At 41.4% G+C, this 14135-nt stretch overlaps 1 protein-coding gene across 3 annotated transcripts in view; it reads left to right on the plus strand.

Moving 5' to 3' along the window:
* Positions 1–3439: 3439 nt before the first annotated feature.
* The window catches only part of tspan18b (tetraspanin 18b), a 33028-nt gene continuing 22332 nt past the window's right edge, over positions 3440–14135 (plus strand). Inside the window, exon 1 of one of the 3 annotated variants that reach the window (XM_028585990.1) lies at positions 3440–3579. The gene's annotated coding sequence lies outside the window, so the exon portion shown is untranslated. Of the gene's footprint in view, positions 3580–3846; positions 4190–14135 lie in introns of those variants that run through there. The other 2 variants (XM_028585989.1, XM_028585988.1) reach the window with 2 other exon arrangements.

A 14135-nucleotide genomic window follows, 5' to 3' on the forward strand; every position in this document is an offset into this window, starting at 1 on the left:
AGTCTGCAACTGAAGTAAGAGGTTGAAACCTTTTTTCTAACACTCCTACCATCAAAGCAAGAGTTTTGGGAATAGCCTAACCCTTTTAAATATGAAGCTAAAGACAGCAGCCAGTTAGCTTAGTTTAGCACAAAGACTGGAAACAGGTGGAAACAGCTAGCTTGGCTCTTTGCCTACCAACCTCTAAAGCTCACTAATTAACAAGTTATATCCTGTTTGTTTAATCAATACAAAAACAGTTGTATAACATTACTATTTTTTGTCCAGGCGAAGTAATTTATCAGCTGGTTGATGACAAGACTTCAGGAAGTTTAGGCTACAGCTATGCCGTAGCCTACGTAAGTGGCCTGATGTTTATACTTGTGCGCCGGTGTGCGCGTCGAGCCGGCATGTGTGTGTGTGTAGTGGGTGATAGAGTGAGGGAGAAGTGAGAGAGTGACGGTGGAGCGAGTAGCGACTCTAGAGTCATAGTGAGAGAAACAAAGTGTCTCCCCTGTGTTTTCTGACAAAGGTGGGAAATCTGTAGCAGGAAAAGTTAACCCTCTCCTTGATTTCATGTTGTTTATGGAGAAGGAGAACCGAGCCGACCGGCCGAGCGATGTGCGTTGCTGCAATGTGTAGTTACATTTTTCGAGAGGTGCGCATCAGGCTACGGCGTAGGGTCCGGCGTAGACGCAGAGGGTTCTGCGGGGGTCTGCGGGGCTACGCCGTTGATTTTACGCACGACTATAAAATGGCTTTTAAGGCCGTTTAACAGTTGTGCGGAGGCTCCACGCAGAGCTCTCGCTGTAGCCTACGTAAGTGGCCTGATGTTTATACTTGTGCGCTGGTGTGTGTGTGGAGCCGGCATGGGTGATAGAGCGAGGGAGAAGTGAGAGAGTGAAGGCGATTACAGAGCAAGTAGTGACTCTAGAGTCATAGTGAGAGAAACAAAATGTCTCCCCTATGTTTTCTGACCAAGGTGGGGAATCTGTAGCAGGAAAAGTTACCCTTTGGTAATGTTAAAAAGTTAACATTTGGACGTTTAATGACCGTTGAAAATACGTCCGTCCGAGACGTCCCGAGACGTCCCGTCATGGTTGAAAAATAGTTCCAAAATGAAAGTTGAACCGACGTCTTTGACGTCACTTGACCGTGAATTCCACGTCTTTTCTGCGCGTCCCTGGACGTCAGAATTAATCTTCTTCTGGATGTTTATAAGGTGTGTTTCTGCATAAGTGTAGGCTATATATAAGCCTGCATATAAAATAATCATACACCCATTGTGTTAAATCGCGAACGGCGATCTTGACGTTTACACATCTAAACTTGACAAAGGTTCTAAAAAGGTCCAAAATCGGTCCAGCCATACCTGAACGTCTATAACACGTTATAATCACGTGTAGATCAAACAACACTTTACTTATACATTTAAGTTCTTATTAATATAATTAATTGCATCTGAATATAGGGTTAAGGTTTGTTGCATGTAATTATGCATAATTTATAGTTCTTACAGTAACTACATGTAACAAGGACACTGTAAAATAAAGTGTTATCTTATTTTCATTTTAGTAGTTCATTACAAATGATAATAAAGATAACGGGATGAACTAAAAAGCCACAAAATTCCAAATCACATTTATTTATTTTACAGTTTATACAATACAGATTCACCCGGGAAACAGGAAAAACGTGTTCATTACAAAACAAATTCAGTTTTAGCTCAATTCCGTTAATTTAGTTCAGTTCAATAACACTGTCACAAATATCTCCCTTTGTGTAGCATCTTTTTGCAACATCATTTACACCAGAAAAGTTATTTGTTATAACCACACCCCCAGCTCTTCCCGGTGCATGTTTCAAGTGTTCCGCCATAGCCGCATCAATTTCTGATTCAGTTGAATTTGGGCTCCACCTCTTCACAGCATCTGAGGGAAGAGAATATTACAATAATAATAAACAAAACAAACAGTAGGAAAAAAATTACATTGAATTATTTTCAAAATGTTTTAATGGTCCTATAACTAAATTAAAAAAATAAATGAAACAAGATTTTGCACCCGTTTCATGAATGAAAAGTTAGAAAAAAGCTACACATATATACATATTAGCTAGCTAATATAGAATGGGTTAGGGTTATATATATATACCCATTCTATGAAAAAAAATGTAGGATTACTTCACCTTAGAAAAAATAACCAAATAAGGTAAAAACAAAAATCATGATTAACAGTACAGTGCAGCGTAGCAATTGCATGCAATGTTAAAACATACACTTTCACAACTTTGACTGTAACATTAAACATACTTTATACTATGGTATACCGTTGTATAAGTTCAAAGTAACTTTTAGCCTACTAACGTTTGCTAGCTAGCTAATTTTAGCCAAACTCAGTACATTTCAGTTGACAATGTGGGCATCATTTCTTTCGATTCATTCATGTCAAACAAGTAAAACTCAAGCACGTTAATCTAATAATACAAAATGTACTTACCCAACAGTAGATTTTTAATAATATTATCGATACAACTCAATTCCTCCTCTCCTCGTGGTCGTTCAACGTTCAAGTTACTGGTTCCGGAGTCTATGGGGAGAACGCGTTAACATCTCGCGAGATAATCTATCCTATTGCGGGATTTTGTAATATTGCGAGATCTTTTGTTACTACATCTTGGGAGCAGTTTCCCTGTCAATGGCAATTACATTTTATATATGTCAATGATTACATCCAACTCAGACATAAATTGCCACCGGATATATTTATGTTTTACATGTATGCATACATTCATTTAAAAACAAACAAACAAAGAATACAGGTTGAAATAATGACTAAAATGCAGTGACTTTGCAATCACTTAACCACACTGGGCACTGTGTAATTATAATTTATTTAAACAACATAAAGTAAATGTACTTTGTATACAAATCGTGTTTCTTTTTCTGTTTTGCTTGACTAGACGTGTAAAAGACGTCAGTGGACGTCTTCACAACCTTTTAAAAACTTGGCGAATTAAAATAATTATTGCAGTATTAACCATGCAAGGGTTTAGCGCAGCTTTATCACAATTGATTTCATAGAGGGGCATGATGGACTATAAATGCACGTGTAAAGGACGTCACTTAGTGGACGTCCACTTACAACTGATTCACAACATGGTATATGTTGAAGTACACGTAGCTAAAAGTAAAAATAACAATTATACATGCAACCCCACAGAACTGTTGACATGTACAAATGTATCTGAATGCATTTTTAGGAATAGTTCTGTGTAACATCTTTTTACCGATTTATGCCGTCCTACCGCAACTATTTTTGGCCAGGGACACTTGCCGTCGGACCAATGTTTGCTGGGATGCCACGGTCGAGCGACGTGCGTCGCTGCGACATGTAGTTAAATTTTTCGAGAGGTGCGGGTCAGGCTATGGCGTAGGGTCCAGCGTAGACGCAGAGGGGTCTGCGGGGCTACGCCGTTGATTTTACGCACGACTATAAAATGGCCTTTAGGGTTCCTTGCGCGCGCTCAGATCTTGGTAAAACGGTCTTTTTCTTCGATGCCCCTAGCACATGGAACACTGCACAAACTCTGAGGTTAGAGGTACTCTCATCTGCTACTGTTTTTATGGTTAATCTCCGCTCTTTAAATTGCAACCGTTTTTAGTTTTGCTTATGTTTATGTCATTGCAACTTCTTTTTTTGTGTATGACTCTTGATGTAAACTTGTCGTCATTGAAAATTAGGGAAACCTCAATGCCCTTCGAGTATAAATAAAGGTTAAATAAATGTATAATTTCTGCAGCACCAAGTGTGTGTTTACCACTTCAAATTAGCGCCAGAGTGAGTGATAATAGAGAAGGTAAACCGGAGGCGCGTACATGTGTCGGAGGAGAGTCTCCGCCCTCCGGAGCAGAGCAGGCTGCTGATCCGCTCCGCTTTCAGTGACTTCACAAAACTGTTTGCATACCAATCTCCCCTCAACGCTGCGTGCTTGTCCAAATTGGGATCGCAGATCTGGGAGCGGTGGATTGTATTAGTTGGACGCTGGGCACAATTCACCTCCGTGGACAGCCCAGCTGATCGGCATTTTTTGTTTCATTTCAATACTTAGCTCCAGCAGTCCCAGGCTTCTCAAATCGTCCTTTTAGTAACATTTCGCAGGGAAACATCTAGTCACAGACCGAGGTTTCGGCACTGAGCTGCGCTTTGAGGTAAGAAACGTGTCGCTGCTTTACAACTAACATTAGGCTACGAGTCTCCAACTTAAATGTGTGTTGAAATGAAAGCTGAATGATCACATTCTGAATCCTTCGCTTGTTTTCGTGAATGCCGTGTTGAACGGGCTCAATATTTACAACAGCGTGTCTAATGGGCGATGTTGTGCGCAGTCTTTGATTTCTGCTGACTTTGTTGCTGCAAGTTACATTTTCTTCTCAGATGAGCTGCAAAAACCAAATGTACAAACATCTTGAAAGAGAAATTTAGAGCTCACGTTAATTGTTTAAGTCGTTTATTAAGCTGTTAACAACATTTAGACTTCAGGTTAATTTCAGGCCAGGTCGGTGTTTTTTTTTCCTTTTGGGAATATAACTGTGCCCTGACTCAGTCTGTGAAATGTGGTAAATATGCAGTCTACAGATAATAGTGGGTTATAGCCTACTATGAGAAACCTGACATCAGGGGGAATCCGGAGTAATGTGTGTCAGTCTCCAAGCTGGCATCCTTCCCACGGGGCTCCAGGCATAACCAAGGAGGAGGCTGCCTGTAGAGATGTATGGGGTCACCAGATGGATGTCTCTGACGGCGCTACATTTGCTGTAGGGCAGGAGTTCACTGTCAGTTTGCATTAATCAGAGGGATACATCATCCAAAACCACCTCATCCCTCTCTCTCTCTGTCTCATCTCCACTGAAGCGAACAAGACACATTCAAGAGCCATGAAAGACAAAAGTCAATACTTCCGAGGAAACTGTTAACATGCTTTATTGCAGTAGTACCGAGCATGTGACTTTTAAGTGAATTCAGGGTGATTTCATCATTCAACAGCTGAATTCAAAGTAAAAAGTTAAGTTTCTACTCACACAGACAAAACTCGAACATTTGTCTAGATACAATTACAGCTGGAAATCAGGTCATAATCAGATTGGCTCCAAGGGACCCATTAACACACACTAGTGTCCAGGTGCATCGTGCCTGTACTGGATTTTCTTGCCTCGAGTTAAAGTCACAACCACTCACTCTGGCTCTCTGTCTCCCTGAGGCTGGTACAGTGTGTCAGGAAAGAGAAGAAAATAATCATCATGTCCCACAAGCTTGGACAGACTGACAAATCAGCTCCTGTCCTGATTAATGAGCTGGGCTACGATACTGCTGCATCATGTAAAGATTTCTTTCCTTTCTTTTTGTTCCAACTCTTTTTTTTTTTTTTTTTTTCTCCCAAACCCCAAATGACTTGGAGCTAACAATTTGTAGAGCAAGAAGCAGGCAAACTGGAAACAGAGGCGTGTTTGTTCACTATGTTGTGGGTGAACATTTGCCTTGTCAAAGAAAAAGAAACGGTAGTATTGATGCTTTTGGAGCAGCTGCCAACACGGATGACTAAACTCCGCCAGAAGCCTTTCTCTCCTCTGCTTGATTCACGTGTTGGGAAGTGTTGGGGAAATAGTTTTGTTGCAAGTGATGTCTGTGGGATAAGTACAAATGCAAACATCAGGGTTTGTAAACCTACAGTGTAATTTCTACAGGAAATAAAGGTTGGTAGCAACAATGCTGAGAGTAGCAATTAGGAGGGAGCATGTTTGAGTGTATTCAAATCTCCTCCGAGCTAAGCTGGCTTTTATTCCACCTACAGACACAAAACACCTGGTGTGAGACTTGCCACTGGTGATCAGTGCAATCATTTTAATAGTGGCTCTGATAATGTGTTGCTCTTAATCACATTGCAGTGCCAGCGATGAACAAATGTACAGGAAAAAAGAAATGAATTGGAAAATAAAGGAAGTGTGAGATAAAGAGAGAGGGGTGCTCTGCCTGGCCTGGCAGAGCACCCCTCATTAAAAGCCTGAAATTAATCAGTCTGCGGTTCCACATGGTTGGGTGCCTCCAATTTCTGTCTCTCTGCTCCTTTCATACTTTCTTCACTCTTTCTCTCTTTTTCTTAATATCGGCTGATGTGCCTGCAAATGATGCTGCATGCCTTTTCGGTCGGTCATTTGATCACTGGTCCTGATTTCACATCCTTGATTCATCCCGCCTCACCACAACCTGCTTCCACCTCCTCTATCTGTCTCCCTCTGTATCATCTCATCAAAAACGAGGCTGGGTCATCACTCTACACTCACTTTCCCCTGTATCAGCCCCACTATGGCAGCAGCGGTCCGTAGAGAGCCCGGAACTAAATGGAGTATCTATTGGCTCAATGAGAAAATTGCTTTTTTAGATTGCTAGAGGACCCTTCATTTAATGTGTGTGATGCAGAGGCCTCGGCTAGTAATGGGTTTGGCATCTTTGTTGTCAGGAGACATGAGAAAATGAAATTTGCTTTACAGCTGGCAGAAATAATTTACTCTCAGAAAGGTATATTGTTCATCAGCTGTTTAAAAGCCATGAAGGTGTGTGTTTTTATATATTTCTGCACAGTGTTTTGTGAGCGCTGAGTGTCCAAATACTTGTTTGATGTCATCTGCTGAAAACAATTTTAGCTAAAGGTCATGTCATATAAAAACTACTTGCTTTGGTGCCTTCTTAAATCTGGATTTCCAGTTGTTTGTTAAGGGGTTATGGTAAAGCTATAAAACCTACACCATAGCTGACATGCGCCCACTTAAAAAATACAACTACATGTCGGTCTTAGTTTTTTTCTTTTTCATGGCTGAAGTGAACAAGTTGATGTATTGATAAAAGCAAACTGTTTAAATTAAAAGTTAAATTAAAACAGTCAGCGAATTAATCATGTTTATCATTAGTCATGATTTAAATGAAGTGACTTATGCGTCCGCTCACTTTGTCTGATTTTCTGGAAATTTTGGCTAAATTTGAATTGAAACCTTACTTGTGTTTGGTCAACTTGGGCTAATTATGTTTTCTCTTACAAGTTTCTTATAAGTTATCCACAGACAAAGTATATGTAAATAAGCTTTTAGCTTTTCTGCATGAACATAAGAGAAAATGCTTTATGATCCGGCAATATTCACACATTAATGCATTCCTTTGGCCCTTGCCTGTCTCCATGTGGGCCAGGAAGTAGTGAATGACCTAAGCGAGTTTACCGAGAGCAGGAAGCTTAGAGGCCCCTCTCTGCTGACGCTTCCTTTTTATCAGGAGGAAGCAGACTGGCTGTTTGTCCTCAACCCAAGAATTCTTTGTGCTTATCTCGCGTTCACCCTATTTCCCCCAATAATGGCTGTGCTGCGCAGGTAATGAGGTAAAAGGTATGTATTTGACAAGCTGGGCTCGGCAGATAGCCGGCTCTCCAACGGGCTTACGGCCTTGTAGGCGCTTAGTTGAGGGTACACTCAGCCCCGTCTCGGACTGTTTGAATCACATCTATCTTGAACCCCCCAGCCATCCTTTCCTCTGCATAATGTTTTCAAAACTAATAGACAGTGTCACTCAGGTGTCCATTAAAGGCTGCTGCTGAGGACCCGCTGGTCATTACACAGAGCGAGCACACTCCGTAAATCCCTGTGCCTATGCTGGGGGGTTTCTTCATCACCTTGTGCTCTTTTCATCCCCCAGATGTAGTCAAAGCTCAGAGAGGAGCTTAGGCTGGCCGGGGCGTCTGGCACTGATGGGTATGTGACACGGGGCTAACTTGTGGGAAGATTACCTGCCTGGCTTTAGCACATCTCTGATCCACTGAATGATGCTGAATGTTTAAGCACATTGCTTCCTGAAAGAACATGGAACAAAAGATATGGCCTGAGCACCACAAAGCGTTATGCTTTGTGTATAAAATGGAGGTATTTGTTTTTTGTTTGCCAGATGAACAACCAGTTCTTTACTAAGTTCACACAATAGGACTGGGTTCACTCACTCTGGGTTCAGTGTTGGCACACTGGGCAGGCGGAAGCTGGGTGCTAATCAAGTAGCACCCGGGAGGAAGAGCTCCTTTTATGGATGTGTGATTGTTTCCCACACTCACTGCTTAACACTGGAGCTTTTCACTATAGATGGACATTTTATAGATAAAGAACTCTGTTGCGACTTCTTATTTCTTGCATAAATTGCTTGGTTCTTGTTCTCTAGACTCAATGTTCAGATGAATCATTTATCAATACAAATGAAAGATTGTACATTGTTTGTGAATCACTGCAGAAAAGAAGAGTTATGGAGGATCTCTTTTATACTTTTGGGTACAATGTTACTATGTAAAATTCCGTTTCAGTGTGCTGTTTCAAACACACAATTGAAAGATGTAACCTTGGGCTTTAGGTAACTGCAGTCACCAGTTTTCACTATTTCCTACCCTTTTGTAGACCAAACAAGTAATTGATTAATCGAGAAAATAATTAGCAGATCCAGAGATAATGAAATAATTGTTAGCTGCAGCCCTCTGCAACCCTCTGTGACCTACGGTTACCCATAAACCCCTCTCTGTGTAGATCTTCAGCGAGGTTTACATATACATTTGCAGAAGTATACAGTATGACATCAGTCTTCACTGATGAGGATGCACACTTCTGGGAATAAAAAACATTGTACTTCATTTTGGGCCACTGTTTCTGCTTCTCTTTGGCTATTTGTTTGGGGATGGTACTGCGAGCCGAGCTCAGCTCAGATCTGTTTTTTCAGCCCTGTGACTCATTGGGCCTAATGGTTCTCTCATCTCCTGACTCAGGCATTTTTTCTGATGAAATGGGACTCTCTCCCAGCTTCTGGTCTTTCTCTTTTTCTGTTGCCCCGGCCACGACTGTGTCCTAACTCTCTTCTACTCCACCCCTCGCTCCTCTCTCTCCTTCTTTATTACCAGGTTTTCCTCCTTGAGTGCTCCTGCTCTTTCCATCTACGTTTCTGGAATAAGAGAATATAGCTTTACAAGAGTGCCCTCATTTGTCATCTGGGGCTTTTTTTAATGTGTCCTATTTTATTACATATTCAACTCTGTATTTTTATTTTCTTTGCCTAGGGGGGGATCAAAGCCCCTGTTTATTTTTAATCACTGATGATGGGCTACACAGTATGTAATATGGTAATTGTTACCCGCAAAAACAAACACACACTTGCTCTCATCACAAATTGATTTGGTAATGTAGAGTGCACAAATTATTGTAGGGATGGACAGTAGGTTGGTAATGATGACCCAGATAATTAGCCTATTATCATTTTAAACAAATTAAATGCATGTTGGGTGTTGGAGCTGGATGTTAGCTCATTAACTCATTTTCTCTTGAATGGAAGTTGTGATATGAAGAGATGGTGCAGTTACATCACATTTATGGACACAGGACTGTTAGTTAGTGTATAATGACGTAGTCTTGTTTTCTGTCTTAGCTTTTCCAGCGTGGCTGAATTATGGAGTACCTCCTAAGAGATTTATTTTGAGCGTGATTTGGGTTTGCATCAGTCTGCTAATAGCACTTCTGTTCCAGTCTATGATAACCATACAAACCTCAAATACACACACACACACACACACACACACACACACACACACACACACACACACACACACACACACACACACACACACACACACACACACACACACACACACACACACACACACACACACACACACAGATCAATCCAGCCTGGGTGCTGCTGGCAGAACTTAACTGGAAATGGGGTTGTTTCATATTTACTATGTATGGATCTCATATCTGCTTGAATCTAGGTTAAATATTTTGCATTGAACACGTAAACATGGCACAGAAAAACCTTGGTAAGCAGAAATGTCTTTATGTTGACTTGGAAGTGAAGGTTATAAACTTCAGTAGATATAACTGGGCTAATGTGATTCACCTTCTTCCTGCTTGCAATCTGATTATGTGCATTTGTATTAAACTAAAATGATAATATGAGAGTAAGTACCCTTTAAAAGGCCCCAGCATTTTTTTCTTCTGCTGGCTGCTTTTTGCTGCCTTTGAAGCCCACACACCTTGTCCACAGCACTGCTCCCTGCAGCTCCTGTGGGATAACAGCAATGTTACAGTCCCTCGCCACAGGTCTATCAGACAAATGGGCTCCCCGTCAGGCTTCACAGCATCAGAGGGACAGATCAGTATTTGATTAAAATTTAAAAAAAAAGCCACAGTGGGGTCCAACTTGTACCTGGGGAAACTTGGGGGAAGGGCCGGCTAATGATGTCTCTCCTGCCAGGATCATACGCCTCTGAGATAGATGCTTGTGTTTCATTTCAGTTTGTTAAAGAACAGGAACTGCAAATCTTTAGAGCTTATAAACTAATAGCAGTGTAGGTGAGGGCCATCTGACTGTTTGCATTTAGAGCTTCTCTTGTGGTTTGCTTTGCGTGAGGGATAATGTTATCTCAACTGTGGTTACGGCACATAAAGTCCTCTTGTGTTGGGATACAGGTGTTGCTTTTTTGGCAGGATTTTCTAGCTAGTGTTTCTTCTGTGTCATTCTGTTTATAGCCTACAATCACACCATTAGACCACATGTGGTTGAAAAGTGAAGCACAAAGGGGTGCTGAACTGTTACTGACAATGTAGCCTTAAAGCCAATTGAGGTCGTTCAAGCGATCCCGGCATCCTCCGGTGATCCAGACTGGTTTGTGTGAAGATTGCAGTGGTGCTTCTCGGACACCTTCCCTGTATGCTTCTCTTACGGTGATGAATGTACTTGTCTTCGCAGCCTCTGCATGTCTGACTGAATAATAGCCTTTGCCTTTTTAACAGCAGATCAACTGTACATGCTGTAGACAGTTATTTTTACTCCTCAAAGGGGAAAACAATTAGACAGCAAAGACTGAGCGCCTTACTGCCTCATGATTATTTGATGGCGCTTTATGAAATTTTTAGCCCACCACCACTTTAAAAGTGCGTTCCTCAACACGGCATTCCCGGGTCGCTGCACTAAAACACGGCCTCTGTCCTTTGGGCAAACAGTCGGTCAATGCCAGCCGATGTGTTACGGCCACAAGCAAACCACGGCATTATTGTGCAGCGTGTGCTGCATTTAATAAATGCAGTGGCTCTACTTTAACAAGGAATTCTTAAGAAGCTATAGTTTGTTAAGAAGAGAAGAGCAAAAATAGAAATGAAAAAATTCAGTGCTATTAGTTATTAGGGTAAACACATGCACACCATGAAGCATAATTCTTTTTTTCCCTAATCCTCCCTTCACTGTATCTTTTCTTTGAAGCTTAGGGAAAAAAGAAAATCCACTGCATAGGGAAGCTAGCCAATGTTTAACTATTTGAAGTATATTAAAGGAGTTTGATATTTTCATGAAAATGTATTTCAGTGCGTACGTTTCTGACAGCTAGCATCCAGGGGTCACCTTCACACGTGTTTGTCAGAGATAGCACAGGCACGGCAGGTGTCTCCGGCATGTGAAATTGAATTGGCCGCAGTGTTCATTGATTTAGGTGTAAAAAAAGAGTACAGATGCTTATTTTCAGTGGAACATCAGGTGATTTTGGATAGCTTCCCACTGATTTGTCACCTGTCCCAACGACAGGACAGCAGCAAAGTCATCCAACCTCATCTTGACCACCTGGCTGTGACGCTCTAAACTGTGAAGCAAAAAAACCGACAGCTCAGGCATTTCTCCAGAGTTTTCTCCCAGGAGAAACAGGCCCAGCTCGTTTTTCCCGATAACACTTGGCAGGAGTCCGATCCCATGTGAAATGCCTCCGCACCAATGATGAAGCCAAAGTGATTTTGTGGATGTCTCTGAAAACCCTTGGATGTGTAAAGGTTCTTCTAGCTTTATCTTTCAAGCCATAAAGGAAAAAACGACATCTTCTTAACTGGTGGCTCCAAACTGGTGCTTTAATTGGACGGATGACAAAACAGGATTTCACACAGATAAAACTGCTTTTAGACCACTTTCTTTAATGCTTAAATTAAATTGTGTCTCAGTCAATAACCGGATATGATCTCATTTGATCTCCCCACATTAAATTATGCAAAAAGGAAACAATGAAGGAGGAGAAAGCCAATGTTGTGAGCAACTTCCAAAACCACTTTCGCTTATCTCTGCAGGCAGTTTGGAATTGGACAAGCTGCTTTTTTATGTAATAAGGAACAGATGTCCAAACTTTTCTTACTCAAAACATCTCTGAGTGAGCTTTCCATACATGTGCCACATCTAGAGCAACCCCCACCTCACACAGCCACCACCTACCCTTGATAATCCAGTCTATTCTGCGAGCTTTCAAAACACCCTCTTCATATATTTATTCTGTTGTTTTTGGCCTGAACCAAAGGTCTGGTGTGTTTCCAAGAAGCTTGAGACTTTGCAGACAGTTGGAGACTTTGCAAACTTAAAAAATAAAACCCTTTAATATCTCATACTGTAACTCTGCAGCTCATTATACTGAAAATCGTCTATAATCTCCTCCTGCTTTGTTCATATCTTCACCATTTGGTGCCTGGTAGCAGAGTCTCATGTGGGGAAAATTAATGAGTTGCATTTCTTCTTTGTTCCTACGTTGTTAGTCTGGACTATATAACAGAAATCCTGAATAGATATTAGCTTTTGCATAGTATTTTTTAACAATCTGCAATATTCATCTGTAATTTGATGCAATTTGATGAACGCTGCTTTAGTTACCGCTACAGGGGATTAGCACTTCAGTCAGACAGGCTTGGCTTCAGCTAACAGGACTTCTGTACGTGTCTCCTAGACAAGTCAAAGGAAGATACAACATTTTGTTACATGCAAATGTTTAAATAAGCAGAAGAGCAGTAATGTGTTTCACCATAAATATCCCAGCTGTGGTCACTCCTGTGGTCCTGTTACAGTAGTGGAGAGCACTAAATGGACTGTTTATTTATAACTGTTAGGCTGCGGTGGGCTGATGGAGATATGCTACCTCGCTAACGCTGCAGTGCACGCTTGGGCACATTACTCACCATTTCATCACTATACCCACTTAATACTCAAGACAGCATTAGCGGCATCTGCTCAAGACAGTTGTCATGAGCTCCCCAGAGTTGAGAGAATTAAAAGTAAGCTCAGCAGTGGTGCTTTTGCTATTCTGGACTTGTCATCTGCATGTGCTCCATGAGCAGGTTCATCAAGAAGATGTTTTTTTTTTTATAGTTTTGTGTGTTTTCAGCCGTAAATCAAAACTAATTATTTTAGATAGGTTTGACCTCCCGGTATTGCCAGTGTTTCTCTGACCACATTCATCCCCACACAATTGTCTCAGATCCATCATGTTTTGTGGTGTAAACCTATTGACTTGTGTTTCTTCAGGGACTAAATCTTGGACCGTCTCCAAGCAGCTCAGTTTTCATCCTCTCCCCATCTTTCCTCTGTCTCCCATAAATCAATGTGATGTAATTGCATAAACTCCCTTTCCCACAGCTCGGGCCTGGAGGCAGAGTATTTTCAGAGAGAAAGTGTTTCAGTGTGGCCAGTTAACCTTAACTCACTGGCTCCCACAAGTGCGATGTCCCCGGCTTGTGAAAGTTTTATTTTGGCCTTTAAATATCTGTGTTTGCAGAGTTTCCTTCATTGGTAATGTTTGATGTTTTGCATTGTTTTTTCAAGCAGCAGGGCTGTGGAAGTTAACTTTCTCACAGCTGGTACTGACTGTTTACATCTGGCTAATACACTCTAAGCTCAGCAGATTAAATCTCATTTCTCTGAGTGCTTTTTGTGTTGAGCCAAGCATGATTTCTCCTGACGTCTCCCCGCTTGTGGCTCCCTCAGCCTATCGAAGGAATGTTTCTTAAAGCACTCCTGCATTTTCACAAGATTGTACTATGGAAAATGTCCAAACCTCTTTTTCCACATTTCACTCTGTCCTGGCTTCCTCTTGGGACTTATAGGCAGGATATCTCCTCAAAGGATATCTTTCAACTCCTTGTCTCAGGAGTACTGAGCTTAGAGTGAACCCATGTGGAAAAGAGTGTACCTTAAGGTTTTTGGAGTGGTTAGAAGTCTTACTCACACAATTGACAAAACCATTTTTTGCCCCTCATGCAGAAACACATTTTCAGGCTATTTTGCCATTAGTGA

This window comes from Perca flavescens, chromosome 8 (assembly GCF_004354835.1).
Source record: "Perca flavescens isolate YP-PL-M2 chromosome 8, PFLA_1.0, whole genome shotgun sequence".
NCBI lineage: Eukaryota > Metazoa > Chordata > Actinopteri > Perciformes > Percidae > Perca > Perca flavescens.